A 4,508-nucleotide genomic window follows, 5' to 3' on the forward strand; every position below is an offset into this window, starting at 1 on the left:
ACTTGCACTTCTACAAGTAGTTTTTTTTTTATAATATTTTAAAGTTTGTTTGAAAATATTTTACTTCAAACAAATAACAAAATAATTAATAAGATTAATAATTAGAGCGTTCAGTTGAGATAAAAACGTCAAAATCGATAATTATGTAATTACGACAGTTTACTTTTCGGGTACAAGTATATATTTCAATATTTCTGTATTTGCAACACAAACTTCGTTTCAAGCGGGGACAAATTAATTTTTTATGAGTGTTTAAAAACGCAAACGTACTTCCGGAGGTACAATTTATATTTTTGGATAAGAGAGAGTAGTAATTATTAGCAACGAATAACGACACTTGAGCCGTTATCGAACTTGGTTCGCGAAACAATATACCGCGCGCAACGCTTAATCCGCGTAAGCCCCGAATCTGCGCGAGGGCGAATTAGAGTCGCGAGCGCGCGCGTTTAAACGGCGCCCTGACTAGTGATAATTTAACGGAGGCAAGGCACTACCTATTTACATAGGAAGCGAACGAGGTACATCGTCGAAAACGCCTAGAGCCAGATACGAGAATGGCGTCTTCGGAAACTTTCCCATCGTATAACGTCGTCGTCGTCGGCGTGCGGGCACGCGCGCTTGTCTCCTCTAAACGTTTTGGCCAAGTACTTTAAGTTTACACGACGGGACGAGTTTGCGAACTTTAACTTATTTGCTTCCGCGCCGGATTACCGGTTAAACGATCCCGGTCGCCGAGAGGGACTAATACAAGCCGCCACGTGTCCATGCGAAATCGGCGCGCGATCGCTGATACCAAAACTGCCACAATTCCACCGTAAGAGGTAAAGAAAACTTTGGTGCTAACCAATGCTCGTGTAAACGGCGCAAAAAGCAATTGTAAGGGTCGACGTGACGCGAATAACGGCGGAAAAACGATCGCATTTCCGCGGACCGCTCGACGGGAATAGTTATCGCCGTATATGCCGCCTTATCGCGCCATGTGTGACACCATGATTTGCGACGGCAGGTTGCCGCGATGGGGTTACAACACTCGCGGGAGATAATAAAGGAAATATGAAAATTGCCTGGCGGATAAGAGGATCGCAGTTATCTTAAGTGGTTTAAGTTATTTACATCGGCTAAGCCGCTTAAGCAACTCGGAAATTAACGTCTTTTTGTTGGAAAATATTACAGAACGTTTATTCTTGACCATTTGTTATCTCGTGTGCGTTAAGAGCGTCGAAATTAAATATGCCTCGTGTTTGTACTATTCCAGATATCATAGAGAAGACATTGATACTGCAAATAAAATTCATAAGTCGTGTGATAAACACAAATTCGAAGGAATAAAGAATAACCTTTAATCCTTGGAATTTGTACATTGATACTAATTTACCTTGTTTCAGCCGATCAAAGTAATGAAGAACCGCGATGTTACATATTTATTTGCAATACTCTTCCGGAGATTCATTGCCTTCAAATAAAATAAGATAATTTAACTCACCGGTACGAAGCGCAGCAGCGAATTGTATCAATCTGTAAATATAAACGTACAATTCACATTAAAACGGCACTCAAAATAATTAATATTTCGGAAATAGCTACTTCACGCACTTTTCCTTGCACTTTTTCCAAAGGGTTAGCTAATTCTAGAGGTATCTCGTAATATAATTACACTCCGAGAAAAAAAATCTCTCATCTTATAATTTTCCCTTTGTTCCACTTTATTAAACATTTCACAAGAACGTGCCTCATTCAAGAAACGAATTTTAATTTCAATTTTGTCGTAGAATGTGAAAGAACGCCGCGCAACGCGAGAACAAAACGATCGGGTTCACAAGGGGAGAATAAATAATAATAAATTACGCACCCTTGGATTTCTCCGCCGTTGCTCGATGCCAGCTCTTAGCCTCCTCCTCCTCTCAAATTCCTCCAGTACTTTTTCATAACACCCACGCGTACGCTTGCAATCGCGAAAACACGATCAGTTCCAGCAATAATCATGAAAAAGTACGATAATCGCGCGGCACTTTACACGGTACTACCGAAACGTTACACTTGCGAAACGCGTGCTTTACTGTATTGCGAGGAGAAACGACGGTCGTGTAATCCATTCGGCACTCGCGATGTCTAGTATCGAGCGACTTTCAAAGCGGGGAGGAATTTCGTATTGCCAGGATCGTTGCCGTTCGCGATGCTGCACGATCTGTAAAACAAATAGCACGCATTCATTAAAGAGATTATTTTAACATACAGTACGAAAGTGTGTAAGTGAAAGAGTAAATTCCGCGAAAACATTCGCATGGTTACAAATCGATCTGTCGGTTCTCTTGAATCACTTATTGTTCACGTCTTATTCTGTGCTCTCAATCCGGAAATAATTAAGCGTAATTACATTTCGCTTGGCACATTAATCGCGGCAAGATGTGAGGCACGATGCAAGCTTCGGATTTGAGAATCGTTAAGAAAACAATTGCCCGTAAATATTACAATAAATCGATATCATTTATAATTCGCTTCCTATTTCCCGTTTCGATTCCTACCGCTAATAGGTGAATCACGCGAGATATCTGGCTCGATCGAGATCCAAGCACTGCTGGAGGAATAATTGCGTCGTGCGGATATCAGAAAACGATTTCTCTTATCCGTTGCTCCGATTCTTACCATGTTATAAATGATCCTCGCGAGATGTATCCGTTGCGAGAGACAATTGTCGCCACGACACGGTCACTTTCGAGTAGTCAATCACGGGAACGCATTAATTCCACAGATTAAGAGACGCGAATTATAAGAGACGATCGCGTTCGACTTCCGATACCTGCCGCGACCACGTTTCGAAAGATAATGACTCGCGCCTCGACGCGCGGAGATCGCCGGCTCGAATAACGCCGCGCGAGCGTAAACAAGGTCGTGGGGTGAAGTGCTGCGTATACAATAGTAAGTACGTAACGTTGTAAAGAAAGAGAGCGCGATAATAGGAGAAGCGCGTTGGTATTTCTCGAGAGACGCGGTCGCGCGGAAAAGCGGGGGTGCAATCGTCCCTCGCGACACACCCGCCGTTCTCAGCTCGCTGAAAATAATTAGCACCACCAATACGGTGCGTTTCCGCACGCAACAAAACCTATCACGAAATATTTGGCACTCGCTGTAAAATAAACGCACGAATATTTTGTTCCTCGCACTAGTTGAATCGCGGAGCCGGGGCCTAGACATTTTGTCGCTCGAGTATATTTCGCGCTTAAAACAACAAGTATCCTCTCCATTTCTAATTGCGTTTTAAACGCCAACTCACACCGGATTCCCTTAGTGAATTTTGTCAAGTTCTGTATATCCCCCGGACAGGAGAGCTTGATTGAATAACCGATCAACGGGCGCGACTGGCGCGGTTATGCATGTATGTATGTATGTTAGAAACTTGTTTAGCACTGCCCCTCGGGACTGAAATTCTGCGGTGGCGTCGGCTGTTGCAGTCGGTTCTCCAGACATGTAAACTCACGCCAGCCAATACGCATCCGTACTATCGCAACAGCCGTGCTTAACTCGGTTGCCAGTTTATAACCGTTGAGTCCTCGAAAGTAAAAGCTTAGAGCTTCGATCTTAATCGCGCAAGATTTTCCTAATTTCTAAGCTGCAGATATTATTGTGTAATTTTAGAAATTATCCACGCACAGCTGTAGACATTATACGCTATCGTTGTAACGGCCGTCATTATGTGGGAGGAGAAAGTCAACACTAAATTAGAAGACTATAAATTCAAATAGACGATAACACTGCTTTACATCGTATGAAACCAATCGTGGGATTATTTTACGTGTAGCTTCTCCTCAACGAAAATCAAAATTAAATTTCGAAACTCCCGCGCCAAGAGCGTAAATGAGAGTTATCAGTATCCAGTGGGAAGATTAATATTAGACGCCGAGCGATGTAATACGTTACACTGTATAAGACGAGAAGTCACCGATGCATCCTCTCGGGCTCCTTCGCTCCGCGGCGCTATAAATAACAACTGCCGATATAATCGGGTCGGGCGATATTCCACAAAATTAGAAAAAGGCTCGATGGAGAAAAAGAAGTGTCTACCCTTAATACAACCCATCGATCGTCGTTTATCCCCCCCCCCCCTTCCCCCACATCATTTTCGTTACAGCGTATCTAAAACGCCGAAGAATGCGCAATGCAATCAGCGCGACGATGTGAACCAAACCAAATTATCGTCATCGAGATAAGCCAACGAGATATCGCGCGCTAAGACCAGCTGTTTGATCCAGCAGATTCCTCTAATAGCTTCCGGATGGAGACGGCCATCAGCGCGAACCGGATCAACGAATTTCCTAATATCTAAGCGTCGATCGGCCGTGACGGCTATTTACTTTATACTTCATCCCCTTTACGTGACGCGATCCACCAGCCAAGACGAGAGCGCGAGGGCCGAGAGGCTGAAAAGGGAACGAGCAACGGCGAGAGGATACCTCGGTTCCTTCGCGTCCCGACCTTCTCCCCGAGGTCTCTCTCATATTTATACAGCGAAC

General features: G+C 43.9%; 1 long non-coding RNA gene across 1 annotated transcript; it reads right to left on the reverse strand.

Annotated features, from left to right (window-relative positions):
• Window positions 1-306: 306 nt before the first annotated feature.
• LOC105567856 lies at window positions 307-2,932 on the reverse strand. The gene is made up of 3 exons (XR_001009400.1): window positions 2,644-2,932; window positions 1,850-2,185; window positions 307-1,515 (listed from the first exon to the last, which is right to left on the reverse strand). It is a non-coding gene; the product is annotated as an uncharacterized LOC105567856 (long non-coding RNA).
• Between the last annotated feature and the right edge of the window lie 1,576 nt (window positions 2,933-4,508).

Source organism: Vollenhovia emeryi, unplaced genomic scaffold, assembly GCF_000949405.1.
Source record: "Vollenhovia emeryi isolate VEMERY1.0 unplaced genomic scaffold, V.emery_V1.0 DF939133.1, whole genome shotgun sequence".
NCBI lineage: Eukaryota > Metazoa > Arthropoda > Insecta > Hymenoptera > Formicidae > Vollenhovia > Vollenhovia emeryi.